This window comes from Pelophylax lessonae (assembly GCF_965119305.1).
Source record: "Pelophylax lessonae genome assembly, chromosome: 1".
In the NCBI taxonomy this organism is placed as follows: Eukaryota; Metazoa; Chordata; class Amphibia; order Anura; family Ranidae; genus Pelophylax; species Pelophylax lessonae.
In genome coordinates, this window is record NC_138768.1 from 542,139,814 (window position 1) to 542,157,461 (window position 17,648).

A 17,648-nucleotide genomic window follows, 5' to 3' on the forward strand; every position below is an offset into this window, starting at 1 on the left:
AGTGTATTCTGAACGGTGTTGAATTGAGCCCCTAGATAGACCAGATGTTGAGAGGGCTCCAGATGACTTTTTTGAAGATTCAACAACCACCCGAACTCCATGAGAGTTGTAGTGACCAGGTCCCTGTGGAACAAAAGTTGATCCCGGTCTTGTGACAACAGTAGAAGATCGTCCAAGTAGTGATGTAGACGTACACCCTTTGTTCTGATTAGAGCCACCACAGCTAGAAGGACCTTGGAAAACACCCTTGGGGATGTGGACAGGCCAAAAGGAAGGCAGATGAACTGGAAGTGTTGATGTTCTACCGCGAAACGAAGGTACTTGTGGAAGTTTACTGCTATAGGCACATGGAAATACGCGTCTTTGAGATCTATTGACACTAGCCAGTCTCCTGGAAGTACTGCTTTCTGGATAGTAGATAAGGTTTCCATTTTGAACTTTTCGTTCTTGATGAACCTGTTGAGATAGGTGAGATCTATCACAGGGCGCCAGGATCCATTCTTCTTCTGTACTAGAAAGAGGGGCGAGTACACGCCTTGGAATCTTTCCTGCACGGGCACCGGAATTATTGCGCCCTGAGCTACCAAAGTGCTTACATAGTCGAGCAAAACGTTTCTTTTCTCGTCCTGAGAAGGCAAGCGAGTGGGAATAAATCTGGACACGGGATCTGTTGAGAAAGTCCATGTGTGTCCTGTGGACACTGTCCTGATGGTCCAGAAGTCTGAGATTGAGGCCGCCCAGACACGCTGAAAGTGGAGCAGGCGTGCCCCCACCTGGCATGTCTGAACGGGCCCAATCTCAAAAGGACTTCGAGGTTTCTTGACCGGAAGGTGCTGAGCCTCTGACCGGCTTACGAGAGGATGCTTGGCTGCTCTTCCAATTTCTCCTGTAATCTCGCCCAGGCCTATATGAGCGGGCATCCTTTGATCGCTCTGCAAACTGCTTTCTTGGTTGCTGCTTCTTAGGGCCAAAGAGGCGCCTATCTTGGGGAAGGAGACCTGACTTTCCACCCGTCACTTTAGTAATTGCATTATCCAATTTGTTTCCAAATAAAGAGGAACCTTCAAAAGGGATTTTGCACCAAGCCTGTTTAGAGGCTGGGTCTGCCAGCCAGGGACGCAACCACAGGCTGTGACAGAAGCCAACATGGATCTGGATAAGAGACGTAACACATCAATGGATGCTTCTCCAAGAAACACAGAAGCTAACTTCAGTTCCTGAACAGGAGAGTTCTCTACTGCATCTTCAGACACACTTCTTAATTTTAGTTCAACATCAGAAACCCAGGTTTCCATGGCCTTAGACATGGCTGCTAGTGCTAGCACAGGTTTACAAGCCGCACCGGCTGTGACATAAATTCTTTTTAAATCCAAGTCCATCTTCCTATCCAGAGGGTCTTTAAAGGACACCGCATTATCCAGCGGGAGTGTAACGTGTTTAGCCAGTCTGGAAACTGCAGCATCAACCAGAGGAGCTGATTCCAGGTGACTGACTTCTTCCGATTTAAAAGGATACAACTTGGACAGTTTGGAGGATAAGGAGGTCTTGCTGTCCCCTTTACTCCACTCTTCTAGGATGACATCCTTCAATTCTGACAGGAGCGGAAAGTTTAGCCGCTCTTTCCCCAAATGTTTGAAAAACCTTCTCTGTTTTACTTGTGGGGTACTGGGATCTTCCCATTTCAGAGCCTCTTTGACTGCTCTTATGAGAGGTGCAACAAGGGCAAAATCAAAACCCCCAACTGCACCTTCCTCTTCTTCCGAATCGCTCTCTGAGGATTTCCCGGAAGTGAAGCTTGGCTGAGAGGGACCTTGCTCTTCAGGAGCATCAGCAGGAGAGCTGGGAGTAGCAGATCCAGGTGTGGGACTAGCATTCCACTCTTTCATGGATTGTTGGACAATCCGTTTCACCAGGGATTCCAATCTCTGATCTTCAGACTCTCTTTCACCAGCTGCACGAGCGAAACAGGGCTCGCAAAGGGACTTGTCCTCCGGGACATGCGCCCCACAACCCCAACAGGCTCTCTGGGCCGTATGGCTACTGTGGCGGTGTGTGCGGTGTCTGGAGGAGGAATGTGAGCGTCTCCTCTCATGTCTGCTCCCTGATGGAGACTCACGGCGTCTTGACCTTGAAGATGATTCTCTTCGTGGCCTGACAGGGTCTCTTTCTTGACCAGACCTGGAGGAGCTGGGAGAAAGAGAAATCCAGGGAGACACAGGATTTAGCCATGAATCATGAGCCAGCATCCCTCCCTTCATATCCCTCTAAATGTACCAGCACTCACCTGTTGTGAGAGGGCTGGCCACAAGAGGGCGGTGAAGCAGGATCCATGTTTCAGGCAAAACCACAAACTCACTAGGAAGTAGAGCATACAGGGATCACTACAAAGCAATAAGGAACATTCAGGTGTTGTCCTAATATGCATCCAACCGCTCTCCCCCCCCCCCTGCATACCACAAAAAGGTATGCAGCATCCGGTCCCCACATACCTGGTAAACAAACGGACAAGGTACCGGGAAGACGTCGCTATGCCCACAGTGCATTCCCAAATGCTCTGGAGCTGACAGGCGTTTAAATTTTCGCGCCAGGATGACGTCAGCGATGGCCGGCCGTGATCGCAAGTGCGCATGCGCGGACCAGGCCTCGCTTCCGATCGCGGCGAAGTGCGCATGCGCAGGCAGCGAGCGGAGCTCCATTACCATACAGCGCATGCGTCCGCCGGACTGAGCGGAGGGGAAGCAGGAAGGAGATGGCTGGAACGCACGGAGCGTTCCAGCCGCCATTGGGCCACCAGGGATAGCAAAGAAAGATAGTTTGGAGACAAACAAACATAACAAAAACACTGCCATGGAGGAGACAAATCTTCAGACCCTGTCAGGATATCCGTCGGCCATCCGAAGCACCGCACAGTTATCAGCCAAAGGGGATTTTGAAATGTCACTCACCCGCCCGTGGCTGGGCCCTGGACATAGACACCGACTTTTCATTCTGAGGTAAGCCGACCAAATTCCAACAGGAAATAATCCAAATAGTTGATCCTTGGAGGAGGACAAAAAAGGAACACTGGCTGTGCCTGCAAGCTGAAATTTATAGAGGGGGGTCCTATACCATTGGAGAGGAGGCGGGGTTAACCCACACGTAGGCTGCCATGGAGACTGCCAGGAAAATATGTTATTCGATTTTTACTCCAGGAGTATATGATGAGTTTGGCAATTCTAGAGAAATGCTTAAATAATACATTACAATTTAACTAAACCCATTAGATTTTAGTCTACTAAAATGTACTGGAGAGTTTGGTTTAATATATTTTAATTGAGAAACAAAACAAAAAAAAAAGATAAATGGATATGGCATTGTACAAAGGGAAAAAAAAAAGAAACAACATTGCTTATTAGCCTTGACCTAAGTATTCAGTGGCCACTCATAATATGTGTTACAGTTAGGGGAGGACTGGGCCAGGGGGCAGGGAGGCAATTGCCCCCCGGGCCACTCTAATGCTCTCCGCTTCTGCCACAGACATGCCTAAAGGATTCCTGGTGAAGAGAAGTAAAAAGTCCCAACTGCTGACCTACTGAGTGCGGGATGAAGACAAGGACAGAGCGCAGGCCTCCCCCCAAGCATGGATGGTGTAAACTGTGTCTGAGCAGAGGCCGGTTCCATGCCCCACTTGAGACTCTCCTCCCCCAGGCAGTCGTGACGGAGCTGTCCTAGCTCCCCCTGCTGACCAGGTCGGGAACCCAGTTATGACCGGAGAGTAGAGCGTACCTGGAGCAGGTTTTAGCCTGGAATGGGGGTCAGGAGGAGGCAAGGAAGAGTGAGAGTGGGAGGGGGGCCAAGTCACTGCACCATTGCCTCTGGGTTGTACTTGCCCCCTGGGCCGAAAGTTGCAAGTCAGCCCCTGGTTACAGTATACCCTCATGTCCTTCAGAATTTGTTAGGGTAGGGATTGCGCAAATGTATTGCTTCAAAGCATTTACTATCAATGCCAACTTTTCTGATGATTAAAAGTTAAACAAAATGAACAGCAAACAAAAAAAATGTACTGTACTGGAGATTTTAGTCAATTAAAATACGATTAAAACTAAAACAACTCAGATGAATAAAACACGACTAAGGGAGTTCCTTCAGAAGTGGTTCTGGCTAGCTCACTAGATTGCTTTAAAAAAGGCCTGGATTCTTTCCTGGGTGTACATAATATAACTGGGTACTAATATTTTTAGGTAAAGTTGATCCAGGGAATATCCGATTACCTCTCGGGGGATCAGCAAGGAATTTTTTCCCCTGCTGTAGCAAATTGGATCATGCTTTGCTGTGGTTTTTTTCGCCTTCCTCTGGATCAACTGTGGGTATAGGATTGTGTACTGTATATGGGATTGTATGGTTGGGTTTTATTTACTGTTTTTTTTTTTTTTTGATTGGTTGAACCAGATGGACTTGTGTCTTTTTTCAAGCTGACTAACTATGTAACTACGACTAAAACTAAAACAATTCAGATGAATAAATACGACTAAAACTAAAATGGCATTTTAGTCAGAAGACTATGACTAAAACTATAAATCGAAGTTAGACGTCAAAATTAACACTGCAGTACTGTTATACCTTAAAGCGCGTAATACTGTATTCACAATTTATTATATAGCTTTTTTTTAATAGTCTTGCTGGGATAGATAAATAAGGAGAGTAAGGACTGAAAGACCCTTGCTGGAAAAATGCTGCTCCATTTCTCTTCAGTGCTATTTCCATGCACAAAAATCAGGCATTTGGTCGTGTGATCCCTGTTAAAACAAAGGAGTAGAATTCAAGTTGGCTTATCCTCCTATTGACCAGAGATCATATAACAAAGGGCTCAGGCTTCTGGATATGTGAGCAGCATTTTCTTTATGAAAGATAAGTAGCTACAGCTCAGACACACATTGAAGTGGTGGTTTCTCCAAGTCAGACCTGTGTTGCACAGAAAAAGGGGAACCATCTCTGTGAATGAGTGTTTTCTCCCCCTGGTTCCAAGGGGCATAGATCCCAGGAGATTTGATCGGTCTATCAGTGGGCAAGAGCTGGAGGAGCTGGGGTCTTCCATTGTATTGTGGATAATGGAAAACCCCTTAAAAATGGAATGTAAATGACTGTAGTATTCCTGGTTTTTGTGTTGAGAATCTTTTAGTTTCATATATGCTTAAAACTGGGAAGAAAAATAACACTTTTACATTTTAGTGAATTTGGCAATACCTTTGTTATTAGTGAGGCATACGTTGTTTTTTTAGGACAAATAAGATTTTCTTTTAGTGATATTTTCTTCAAAAGGTGATTTATTTGTCTATATATTGTCTATATATTTGAAAGCAGTATTAAACCCAAAAGCAAACATTTATCATATTGCAGCTTATCAGTTCTTAGATGTGATGGCTGCATTTGTTTTATTTTTAGGCTTTCTTTCTTATGTTGTTCACCTGGTGATCTGGCTAGTAAGAGCCCATTCACACTAGCACGACTTGTGAGGCGACTTGTGTTGCCCCAGGTAGCTTGACATAACAAAAGCAATGTTAATCAATCAGTGCCATCTTAATTGGCACTACTGAAGTTGCTCCGACTTCAGAAAAGGGTCCTGTACTACTTTGAGGCTACCTGTGATCCGACTGTCCCATATACTTCAATGGGAGTCGCCTCCTTATCTTAATTGAAGCGACTTGTTATCAGACTTTCCAGAAAGAAGAAAGAGATTAGCCAGGCATTCCCCACAGACAAAGTCGCCTGTCTCTTCCAAGTCTCTTCCAAGTCTCTTCCAAGTCTCTTCCAAGTCTTTAAACAAGTCTCTAAACAAGTCTCTAAACAAGTCTCTGCAGTCACGGGGTGACTTTCTGGTCGCGGTAGTGTGAACCGTCTCTAAGTCTATTGTTTTTCAAAAAAGGTATCAGCTCCAGATATAGCAGTCTATGGGGATGATGCAATCCATTTAACGCTGGTAGGGGTGCTTACAATGATCAGCATTGATTTATTTATGCAAAACCATTATCCCTAAAGGAAAACAGTTTGCTGGAGTTTGACTTCAATTTGTTAAAGTATCTAAATTGACATTCAATTACAATTATGTACGATGAACACCCCCCTGCAACCCCAGACTGACAATGCTGCTGTCTGATTGATAAGCTACAATTTATGACATTTTTGGGTTTAGAGATTTAACCATTTCATGACCGTGCTACAGCAGAATGAGGGCTACAGCGTGGTCGCTCATTTCCAGGAGGGCGTCTATTGACGTCCTCCCGTAATCGCACTTCCCTCGCGCCCCCCTGCAGTGCACATTGGGCAGGGATCTGTGCTGATCACAGATCGGGGTAAAGAGCCAATCACAACGGCTCTTTACCATGTGTCCAATCATAGCCGATCACAGTGTAAACAGGATTTTCCAGTTATCGGCATTCCTCTCCTCATGTTGACAGCGAGGGAGGAGAGCCAGTAAGCGGCAGTCTACACAGGGGACATCTACACTGATAATCAGGGCACTGATCATCCATGGCCTGATTATCAGTGCAGTCCCAACAGTGCAAATCCTTGCTGCCAATCAATGCCCATCAGTGCTGCCTGTCAGTGCCCATCAGTGCTGCCTCTTAGTGCCTATCAGTAATGCTTATCAGTGCTGTCTATCAGTTCCACCTATCAGTGCCCATCAGTGCCGCCTATTAGTGCTCATCATTGCCGCCTATCAGTGCCCATCAGTGCCGCATAGCAGTGAAGCCCCATCAGTGCCGCATATCAGTGAAGCCTCATCACTGCCTCATCAATGCCCATTCATCAGTGCCCATCAGTGCAGACTATCAGTGTCCATCAGTACAGCCTAACAGTGCCCATCAGTGCAGTGAAGGAGGAAAATTACTTATTTACAAAAAAAATTAACAGAAACTAGGAAAAACTTTTTTTCTTTTTTAATTTTTGGTCTATTTTTGTTTGTTTAGCAAAGAAATAAAAACAAACATCTAGAGTCAAGTAAATACCAGCAAAAGAAAGCCCTATCTGTTTTTAAAAAAAATTGATAAAAATGTGTTTTAATAAAGTCTTAGGCCCCATGCACACGGGGCGTTAGAAAAAACGTACGTCAAAGTTAGTTCTGACGCCGGAAAAAGCAGCTGTAAAAACGTGCTTTCAGTAGCTTTTTCCATTGGCGTTATTGCACGTTTTGCCACGTTGCTTTTAGCAGCGTTTTTTTTTCTTCCATTCAAAATCAATGGTTCCCTATGGGAGCCTATTGATTTGAATGGAGGTCGCACCGCAACACCGCAAGTCGGATCCGACTTGCGCTGTGAGAATCTTGAGGGGGAACTCCACGCCAAAATGGGAAAAAAACGGCGTGGGGGTCCCCCCCAGGGTTCCAAAACAGGCCCTTTGGGTCTGGTATGGAATTTGAGGGTAGCCCCATGCCGAAAAAACGGCGTGGGGTCCCCCCCAAAATCCATACCATACCCTTATCCGAGCATGCAGCCCGGCAGGCCAGGAAAGGGGAGGGGACGAGCGATCGGCCCCCACCCCCCCTGGACCACACCAGGCCACATGCCCTCAACATGGGGGGGGGTGTTGGTGCTTTGGGGCAGGGGGAGCTCTGCACCCCCCACCTCAAAGCACCTTGCCCCCATGTTGATGAGGACAAGGGCCTCATCCCCACAACCCTGGCCGGTGGTTGTGGGGGTCTGCGGGCAGGGGGCTCATCGGAATCTGGAAGCCCCCTTCAACAAGGGGCCCCCCAGATCCCGGACCCCCTCCCTATGTGAATGGGTATGGGGTACACTGTACCCCTACTCATTCACCACATAAAAGGCAGTGTATGGAAATAACGACAAGAGACGTTTTGGAAAGTTTATTAAAAATCTTCATCCGACTCTTCTTGTCTTCTCCTCTCCGGGGTCTTCTCCGGGGTCTTCTGCTCTTTTGCTGTCCCCCTCTTCTTGTGTTCTTCTCTCCGGGGTCTTCTGCTGTCCCCTCTTCTGCTGTCCTCTCTTCTTTTCTTTTCTTCTCCTCTCCGGTCTTCTGCTCTTTTGCTGTCGGCTGTCGGCTGTCGACTCTTCTTCCTCCGGTCCTCCTCCGACGACGTCTCCGCTGATTATGCCTATCTCCGGTCTCTGCAGCTTATTATATAGCCATTAGGGGCGTGGCCCCGATGACGTCATCGGAAGGCCCCGTCCCCTCATGTCACAGATGACGTCATCTGTGACATGAGGGGGCGGGGCCTCCCGATGACGTCATCGGGGCCACGCCCCTAATGGCTATATAATAAGCTGCAGAGACCGGAGATAGGCATAATCAGCGGAGACGTCGTCGGAGGAGGACCGGAGGAAGAAGAGTCGACAGCCGACAGCAAAAGAGCAGAGGACCGGAGAGGAGAAGAAAAGAAAAGAAGAGAGGACAGCAGAAGAGGGGACAGCAGAAGACCCCGGAGAGAAGAACACAAGAAGAGGGGGACAGCAAAAGAGCAGAAGACCCCGGAGAGGAGAAGACAAGAAGGGCGGACAGCAAAAGAGCAGAAGACCCCGGAGAAGACCCCGGAGAGGAGAAGACAAGAAGAGTCGGATGAAGATTTTTAATAAACTTTCCAAAACGTCTCTTGTCGTTATTTCCATACACTGCCTTTTATGTGGTGAATGAGTAGGGGTACAGTGTACCCCATACCCATTCACATAGGGAGGGGGTCCGGGATCTGGGGGGCCCCTTGTTAAAGGGGGCTTCCAGATTCCGATGAGCCCCCTGCCCGCAGACCCCCACAACCACCGGCCAGGGTTGTGGGGATGAGGCCCTTGTCCTCATCAACATGGGGGCAAGGTGCTTTGAGGTGGGGGGTGCAGAGCTCCCCCTACCCCAAAGCACCAACACCCCCCCCATGTTGAGGGCATGTGGCCTGGTGTGGTCCAGGGGGGGTGGGGCCGCTCACTCGTCCCCTCCCCTTTCCTGGCCTGCCGGGCTGCATGCTCGGATAAGGGTCTGGTATGGATTTTGGGGGGGACCCCACGCCGTTTTTTCGGCATGGGGCTACCCTCAAATTCCATAACAGACCTGAAGGGCCTGGTTTGGAACCTTGGGGGGGACCCCACGCCGTTTTTTTTCCCATTTTGGCGTGGAGTTCCCCCTCAAGATTCCCACAGCGCAAGTCACCCCGCAAGTCGGATCCGACTTGCGGTGTTGCGGTGCGACCTCCATTCAAATCAATAGGCTCCCATAGGGAACCATTGATTTTGAATGGAAGAAAAAAAAACGTATAACGTGGCTTAACGCACGTTAAGCCACGTTATAGCAAAGTTATTCAGCTTTTAGCAGCGTCAGGCGTTTTTAACGCTGTAACGCTGGTCCTCAGAACGCGCAGGTCGTGGGTTCTTGTTGCAGCTTAAAAACGCCTAGGCCACTTACAGCTCAAAAACGTCTGAGTGTGCATGAGGCCATAGAATAACATGGAGGGGCGTTTTTAGGCTGCAAAAAGAAAACGCCTGACGCTGCTTACAGCGGCGTTAAAAACGTCCCGTGTGCATGGGGCCTAACAGGTGAAAGTTCCTAGTAGGCAGGTGGTAAATACCGCTTTAAAGACAAAAAGTAGGTAAAAAAAAAAGTTTGACCCATGATATTTTCAAAACAACTAGCATTACTATAAATATATGAATATAAAGTATTCATTTAATTCTACGATGTGTCCCATTTATCATGACACCATGATAATGTATTTGATACAAAGCCTGGAAAGCTATTTACAAATTAATTGTTTTTCTATGGTTTGTGTATGTGTTTTGTTAACGCTTATATGTATTTACATATGAACAGTGCAAAAATTTACTAAACTACAAAAAATAGCTGTGGAGAGCAAGTAATTCATTAGGGTAGATTGAGCCCTCTCCTATACCCGGTGAAGTGAACAGCTCCAGATGATACACAGAGATGAAACAAATCCCCCTAAATAAGTTTTACATGTACATCTGTTCATCTTCAGCTTTATATACTGTTTAGAAAGTATACATTGTGTTTGATTTTTTTCTTCCTGTTTCAGCAGTAGGTGTGGAGTCCTTGCACACACTTTGTGATAGCTGATTGGAGGAAAGGCACACACCACCAATCCACATAGGCAGAGGAAGGAAGGAATGTGCAGAGCTGTGCTGTGAATAAACCAACTTTCTGCTAATCTATCTCTATGCACCCTTCCCGACAACATTTTTTAGCTGATTTTTTCTCCTGTCTCAGAGAACTTGTCAGAAGTTATCATGCTGATAACAGAAGAACAGAGCAGCAGAAAGACCCGGGACTTAGGGCTTTGGAGAGAGATGAGTAAACACTACAGGTCATATTTTATATATATACTTGCATTGTTTTGTTGATTAAGCAGGATTCTCTGTATTTACTAAAGGAAAACCTCATAGTTTTAGTTGAACAGGTATATGAAGGGGTACGTCTTATGCTGTCTGTAAAAGCAAATGTGTTTTGTAGCAACCCATCAGATTCCAGCTGCCATATATACTGTATATTGTATAGTATATACTGTATATTTATTTATATAGTTACCTATATTACAAACAGAAGACATGGTAACTGTTTGTTCTGGATAGTTTTATATATTTTTTGACATTTACAGTGTATCCAGAAAGTATTCACAGCGCTTCACTTTTTCCACATTTTGTTATGTTACAGCCTTATTCCAAAATGGATTCAATTCATTTGGAAGAAATGGACTGGATGGCGGCACTCCAAAAAATTAGTCCATTATTGAAGCTAACGATTATCTATTGCCATTTCCTGTTGCTAATAGTTAATTTGTGTTGTTAAATTTTGCCTAATTGGACATGTGCAGGTGAGCCTAGTTAGAATGATCTCTAGTGGTATTCACTGATGTGTGTATGTATGTATATATATATATATATATATATATATATATATATATAATCTGCACATTTTCCCATTTTTTCAGCTATGACTAAGCACCAGCTTGGGTGCGAAACGCATTAGCTGCCAGTTTCATCATCTCAGCTGTGGTATGATTATCCTTCATGTATTTTTGTTTTCTTCAATAAAGGAGAAATTTTTTTGGAGTGCGGCTATCCAATCCATTTCTTCCACACGCTTCTGTTGCAACCAGGGCATGCACCTGAATTTCCTCTCTGAGGCTGAACATTGAACAAAGGCTTTTTGTCCTGGAGCAACACAGTGTCTTGCTTGTGTTTTGGATGGATTCAATTTGTTATTTTCCTCAAAATTCTACAAACAATATCCCATAATGACAACATGAAAGAAGAAGTTTGTTTGAAATCTTTGCAGATTTATTAAAAATAAAAAAAAAAAACAGATAAAATTGCATGTGCATAAGTATTCACAGCCTTTGCCATGACACTCAAAATTGAGCTCAGGTGCATCCTGTTTCCACTGTAATCTTTGAGATGTTTCTATAACTTGATTGGAGTTCACGTGTGGTAAATTCAGTTGATTTGACATGATTTGGAAAGGCACACACCTGTCTATATAAAGTCCCACAGTTAACAGTGCATGTCAGAGAAAAAAACCAAGTCATGAAGTCTGAGGAATAGACTGTAGACAGAAACTGAGACAGGATTGTATTGAGTCACAGACCTGGGGAAGAGTAAAGAAAAATGTCTGCAGAATTGAAGGTCCCAGTGAGCACAATGGCCTCCATTATCCCTAAATGGAAGAAGTTTGGTACCACCAGGACTCTTCCTAGACCAGGCCGCCCCCGCCAAACTGAGCAGTCAGGGAAGTGACCAAGGACCCAATGGTCACTCTGACAGAGCTCCAGCATTTCTTTGTGGAGAGAGGAGAACCTTCCAGAAGAACAACCAGATGGAAGCCACTCCTCAGTAAAAGGCACATGATAGCCTGCCTAGAGGTTGCCAAAAGGCACCTGAAGTACTCTCAGACAATGAGAAACAAAATCCTTAACAAAGAAACAAAGATTGAACTCTTTGGCCTGAATGGCAAGCGTCTGGAGGAAACCAGGCACCGCTCATCACCTGGCCAAAATCATCCCTACAGTGAAGCATGGTGTTGGCAGATGTTTTTCAGTGGCAAGAACTGGGAGACTAGTCTGGATCGAGGGAAAGATGAAAGTAGCAATGTACAGAGACATCCTTGATGAAAACCTGCTCCAGAGCGCTCTGGAGCTCAGACTGGGGAGAAGGTTCATCTTCCAACAGAACAACGACCCTAAGCACAAAGCCCAACAAAACAAAAGAGTGGCTATGGAACAACTTTGTGAATGTCCTTGAGTGGCCCAGTCAGAGCCCAGACTTGAACCCGACTGGACATCTCTGGAGAGATCTGAAAATGGCTGTGCACCAACGCTCCCCATCCAACCTGATGAAGCTTGAGAGGTTCTGCAAAGAAGAATGGGAGAAACTGCCCAAAAAAATAGGTGTGCCAAGCTTGTAACATCATACTCAAAAAGACTTGAGGCTGTAATTGGTGCCAAAGGTGCTTCAACAAAGTATTAACCTTCCTAGCGGTATTCCCGAGTGTGACTCGGGGTTAGATTTTAGTGCCAAAAGCGGTAACCCCGAGTCACACTCGGGGTAGCGCTAAGAAGATCGCTGGATGCTGGAGGAGGTTTTACTTACCTTTTCTCCGGGATCCAGCGAAGAATGCGAGCGGTGTGCGGCGGCGGAGCTCTCTCCCGATCGTCTGCGAGCCCCGGCTTCCGTCTCCGGCGACGTGACGTCCGCCGGGGGTTGGAACCGGCGGCAAATTCGAATGTAAAATGCACCAAACACACTGATATCGTTCAAAATAAAATAAAATCACATTACATTACCCCCCAGTGCCCTTTCCTGCAGTTTTACTGTACTTTTTATGTAAATATATGTATATATATATATATATATATATATATACACGTAATTCTTGTGAATGAGCAGCCCAAACCAACTGTATACATTATATATATATAATATGTATAATAAATGTATACAGTTGGTTTGGGCTGCTCATTCACAAGAATTACATGCTTTCAGCACCTAAAATAATGGTACCGCTTTCAGCACCTAAAATCCAAAAGAATCATACCGCCAGGGAGGTTAAGCAAAGGCTGTGAGTACTTATGTACACAGGATTTTTTTTTGTTTTTTATTTTTAATAAATTTGCAAGGATTTCAAACAAAAACTTATTTTACATTGTTATTATGGGGCATTGTTTGTAGAATTTTAAAGGAAAATAATGAATTAAATCCATTTTGGAATAAGGCTGTAACATACAAAATGTGGAAACAGTGAAGCGCTGTGAATACTTTCTGGATACACTGTATATCACAAAAATTGAAAAGGCAAACTATGGGGAAATGTAAGTAATTTCCATTTTTCAAATGCTAAAAATGTACTTGTTTGTGAAAGGCCAAAGACAAAATAAACCAAAAGCATTTTGTGTTTGATGTTATTTTACTAATATATACCATTTTACAAAAGTTTGACATAAAGAAAAGAATAACGTATTTTAGTAACTTAGCAACCACTGATCATCCTTATACCATATTATTTAGTGCGAAAGGGATTAATTCACATCTTGCAAGACTTTATTGCATTTGATTTTCAGATGAATCTTCTAACTACAAACTATAAATTTAGGGATAATTACTGCTCAATGGTTTTCTGTAATGGGATTCATAGTTCAAATCAACACAAGTACAGCCAGCTGTTACCTGACAAGTTGCTGAGATGGCTGTGAACATCTTTGTCCTATGATACTTATAAGTTATTTATTACCTTTTCATGGGAAATATGTATCAGTCTGGCAAAATGCGTATCATGGTTGTAGTCAACCTAAAGTTTAGTTAAAAATGTTTTTCTGAGATATAGGTACATAAATAACATTACTTAATTCTAATGAAGTGTATATAATGTTCTGCTGATCGCTCTTTAGTGTAGAAATGTCCTCCACTGTGATAACAGGTTCTCTTTACAGCACTGCAATAAACAAAAAAGCAGAAGGCGCCACCATCTAAATGTATCCGTTTATTAAAAACGGTAAAATACACTCACAATGGTAGAAGAGAGACTCCTGTTTCTCTTTATGGTTTGACAAAGGAGTTCCGAAACGTGTTACCACCCACATCCTACTGACGCCATCACATCCGACGTCACTTCCGGCTCCAGCTCCACGGCTGGCTTGTGTTTCAGCGTGATTATGGCTCTCACTGGCAGACACAGTTTAACCTCCCTGGCGGTATGATTATTTCTGATTTTAGGTGCTGAAAGCAGTACCATTATTTTGCATGTAATTCTTAAGGAGGAGCAGCCCAAACCAACTATTTACATATGATTTTTCTTTTTACTGTGCGTTCCTCTTTATAACATCTCGGGTATGATAAAGTTTGAAACACAAAATCATAAATTATAATATAATAAATAACTATAAATAATTTAAAGTATATATATATATATATATATATATATATATAAAGTAAAACTGCAGGCAAGGGCACTGGGGGGGGGGGTCAAACTAAGGTCAATTTATTTTATTTAGTAATGTAATCCAATAGGATTACAATGTATCAGTGTGTTTTACTTTTTGAATTTTCCGCCGTTTCCACCCCCCTGCAATGCGACACTCGCAGGGAACGGAAGCCGGGGCACACAGCATCAGGCGGAAGATCCGGGCCGCCGTACACTGCCGTAATACATCGCGGGATCCTGGGGACAAGATAAGTAACCTCTTCCAGGATCCAGCGATTTCTCCCTGTGTGACTCGGGGTTACCGCTAATGGCACTGAAATTCTACCCCGAGCCACACTCGGGAATACCGCCAGGAAGGTTAAGCCTTGCATACCTCCTTGGCCGGATGTCTCTTGCACAACACAGTTGCTTCCTGGTTCCATGTGCCAGCATTTTTGTTGCTTTCCATTGAGCCCTGCTAGTGACTAAAGACTCAGGACGAGCCTGCCTTTCATCTATTCTTGTGAGTGTATTTTTACCATTTTTAAATTCTTTTTAATAAACTGATACACTTAGATGGTGGTGCCTTCTGTTTTTTTGTTTATTGCAGTGCACAGAGATCATCCAATACTCTGCTGGAAGAGATGTGACCATCATACAAGTGATTCTCCCCAATTGGCCTTATTTACCTTGGGACTTTATTCTTCTTTTTTGCGGTATTGAGTTTGTATTTTTTCTCTTTACAGCTCTGATCTCCAGTGCTGCAGGGGTTAATTTCCAACATTGCACTATACTAAAGAAACCCCAATGGGTGCCTCCCCCTTTCTGTTTTCTCCTCCATTCTGAACGTTCCTTGTAATCTTTTCTCATAAGACAACGTGTTTTTTGAATGGGGGAGAGGTAGATTAATGACAGGATCCTCTCCCTCACTCACAGAACATTAGTAAGTAACAGGGTTCGTACGGTCATGAAAATCCTGGAAAAGTCATGGGATTTTCTTGGTAAAAATGTGTATGAACCCTGAAGTAATGTTACTGAACCTATATCCCAGAATAAAAAACAAACTAAACGTCAGCTTTAAAGATTTTAAAGTGAATGGCATCTGTTAATACTGTCTATTAAAGTAGGACTCTAGTCTAACTGGATGGCAGTTAGTTAGTTGAAGGTGCCATTCCGTCCCCTTTAAGTTAGGACATTTCCCCTCCCCCCCATCACCTCCATATTTTTTTTGGTTGTGCTTTAGGGCTCTTCCTGGCCTTCGGGTCCTGACAAAGCCCTGCAGCACATTTGCGCAGGTGTTTCCATGTATGCATGAACACATCAAGTGCTGTGAGAGTTTGTGCATGCTCAGGATCTTCTCTAGCCACTTTCAGCTACTTCCTGTCGACATGAAGTTGTATCAGCATCGGCTGCGCATCATTGCTCTGGACCGGCTTCATGATAGTGACAACGGCAAATCGTTCTTACACAGTGAGAGAGAGAGTTACTAATGCCCCGTACACACGTGCAGATTATCTGAAGACTTTTGTCTGCAGACTTACCAAAACCATATAATATGAGGTCAAACCTAAACACTTTCAATTTGTATGCAATCCGGCAGGCCCTTGCACTACATAGAAAAGGTAAATCTGAAGACAAAAGTCTTCAGATAATCTGCACGTGTGTACGGGGCATAAAACTGGCGCACACAGAATCTGGTGCAGCTTAGCAGCTTCCAAGTTCAGCTTGTTCTATTATGGTTAACAATAAAACCTAGAACCTGATTGGCTATTATGTACAGCTGCACCACATTCTGTGATGCTCCAGTTTTGTTAAATTTCCCCCAGTGTGTGTGTGTGTGCTTTGCTACTTGTAGTCTTCATCAGGAGCACACGTGACAATGTGACAATGCAGGAGCACATCAGTTAGATAATGTCACCCCATAACAGGAAGTGGCCTAAGCTGTACCACATTCTGTAATGCTCCAGTTTTGTTAAATTTCCCCCAGTGTGTGTGTGTGTGTGTGTGCTGTGCTACTTGTAGTCTCCATCAGGAGCACACGTGACAGTGTGACAATGCAGGAGCACATCAGTTAGATAATGTCACCCAATAACAGGAAGTGGCCTAACTGGGACCTTAACCACAGCGCTATAGCATAGATCTACAGTTCTGGGAGGGCTAACATGGACGTCCGCCCCTGGGGCCCGCATCGGGCGTTTTCTGTGACCGTTGTGTTCTTTGGACAAAGCTGATCACAGATTGCAGTAAAAGGCCAATCACAGTGGCCCTTTACCATGTGATCAGCTATGTCCAATCACAGCTGATCACAAGTAAACAGACATGCCGGTTATCGGCAGCCCTTTCCTCACACACTGTGCCTTTGTGAGGAAAGGAGACTTAATAACCGGCAAGGTTCTTAGTACATTCTTTACACTGACAGTGCCCTGATTATCAGTGCAGCCCCATCAGTGCAAATCAGTGCCCATAAATGCAGCCTATCAGTGCCCATCAGTGCCTCCTCATCAATGTCCCTCAGTGCAGCTTATCAGTGCCTGTAAGTGCTGCCTCATCAGTGCCAATCAGTGCAGCATCATCGTTACCCAGTGCAATGCAGCCCTATCAGTCCAGCCTTCCAGTACCCATTAGTGCAGTCTCATTGGAGCACATCAGTGAAGAAGAAAAATTATATCAGAAACTAAGAAAAAGTTTTTTTTTCACAAATTTTCAGTCTTTTTTCATTTTTTTTTTGCAAAAAGTAAAGAAAACCGGGGGTGATTAAATACCCCAAGAGAAAAATATAAAAATGTTATATGGGTACAAGTGCTGCATGACCATGCACTTGTCATTCAAACCACTGAAAGCTGAAAATTGGCCTGGGCAGGAAGGGGGTGAAAGTGCCCTGTATTGAAGTGGTTGAAATGGCTCTGAAGGCTGAAGTTTTTTTTATTTTTTATTTTAATGTATTCCCTGCATTAAGATAAAAAACCTTCAGGGTGCAGCTCCCCCCCCTCCCCCTTATACCTACCTGAGCCCAATCTCTATGCAGCAATGTGCACAAGAGTGGCGACTCTCACTTTCCATTGGCTCCCACTGCTGTCAATTACAGCCAGTGAGGAGGGAGCAGGGGGTGGTTAAGTGACACCCAGACCTGGCTTGGGATCGAGCATGTGCAAATGTCCCCCTAGCAAGAAGCTTGCTATGGGGGCACTTCGGAGGGGGGAGAAGCCAGGAGCACCCTCGGGAGACCCTAGAAGTGGAGCATTGGGGCTGCTCTGTGCAAA